Raw genomic sequence first — 1884 nt, forward strand, 5'->3', positions numbered from 1 at the left:
CTGGAGTAATGGCGTATGTGTGTGTATATATATATATATATATATATATATATATATATATATATATATATATATACTGTGTATATTTATATATATATATATATATATATATATTTATTGCTTTTACTTGAAAAGTAAATTCACTTTTTTTTTTTTTTTCTATTATTATTTATGGAATAGTTGATTACTAAAACACAGGAAATATGACTGTAACAGTTATTTTTTTTAGTTTTCTTTTCTATGGGTACATATGTGCGTATAAGTAAATTAATGTTTTGGACACTATTGGACACCAATGGCTTTAAATAAAACACAATGTACTATACTCTAATTTAACGAAACATTATTTGATTTTTCCTATACATTTGTTCCGTCTCGATGCATATGTTGTCACTCAGAAGTGAGGCTGATGTGAAATCATGTGCTAACACAGATATAAGGAAATTAATTTACAAAGGCGACCGTTACAAGTAAGCTCCCATCATGCAAATATACAGTGGATGCGCCAATTATTGATGAAACATTTCACCAATCTGTAAATTACAAGGTTTCAGCCTGCGTTTGAATGTGCTGACCAATCTCTCACAAAATCTGTCCATCATCTGCTGCCAAATACACAGTCGCCATGGCAACTGAAAGGAAATGAGTAATGTTCTGAGGCGCTGACATTGCCCGAGGTACAAAATTGCTCAATTGCACACAATGGAGAAACTGACAGTGTTACAGTGTGAGATAGAGCGCGCTGGTCATGTGACTTTGAGGATGTCTACACACACTGTCACTAACACACGGTGTCAAAAGTGAACACTTCACTGCCTTTATCCCTTTTTGGATAAGCTTATGGAGACAAAACCCAAAGTCACTTACTATGGATTAATAAACATAAAAAATAAAAAATAAACACACAGAAAAAGGTCTATTTAAAGGGTTAATGGTTATGAGTGACCATGATAAAGGAAAAATCTTTTTTAAAAATCTAGTTAAAAATGCATGTGCCAAGTTCTTAGAACAGTACTCTTTTATTCATGTTGGTTTCAAACATGAATATAAAACTTTTATCAAGCTTGTAAAATATTGATAATCAGTCTTTTTTCATTAAGTTTTTTAAAATATATTTTTCAATGTAAAATGTACTTTTTTTTCCCCCCCAAATATCCTGAATTATTTATAGATAAACATCATTACAAACTAATGCAATCTTGTCTTAATAAAATATCAGATTATCAAAGAGGTATTGACCTTTAAATAAAGGTGCATCTCAATAAATTAGAATGCCGTGGAAAAGTTCATTTATTTCAGTAATTCAACTCAAATTGTGAAACTCATGTATTAAATAAATTCTATGCACACAGACTGAAGTAGTTTAAGTCTTTGGTTCTTTTAATTGTGATGATTTTGGCTCACATTTCACAAAAACCCACCAATTCACTATCTCAACAAATTAGAATACTTCATAAGACCAATAAAAAAACATTTTTAGTGAATTGTTGGCCTTCTGGAAAGTATGTTCATTTACTGTACATGTACTCAATACTTGGTAGGGGCTCCTTTTGCATGAATTACTGCATCAGTGCGGCGTGGCATGGAGACAATCAGCCTGTGGCACTGCTGAGGTGGTATGGAAGCCCAGGTTGCTTTGATAGCGGCCTTCAGGTCATCTGCATTGTTGGGTCTGGTGTCTCTCATCTTCCTCTTGACAATACCCCAAAGATTCTCTATGGGGTTCAGGTCAGGCGAGTTTGCAGGCCAATCAAGCACAGTAACACCATGGTCATTGAACCAGCTCTTGGTGCTTTTGGCAGTGTGGGCAGATGCCAAGTCCTGCTGGAAAATTAAATCAGCATCTCCATAAAGCTTGTCAGCAGAAGGAAGCATGAAGTGCAC

Source organism: Sinocyclocheilus grahami, unplaced genomic scaffold (genome assembly GCF_001515645.1).
Source record: "Sinocyclocheilus grahami isolate Dianchi unplaced genomic scaffold, SAMN03320097.WGS_v1.1 scaffold739.1, whole genome shotgun sequence".
Classification (NCBI taxonomy): domain Eukaryota; kingdom Metazoa; phylum Chordata; class Actinopteri; order Cypriniformes; family Cyprinidae; genus Sinocyclocheilus; species Sinocyclocheilus grahami.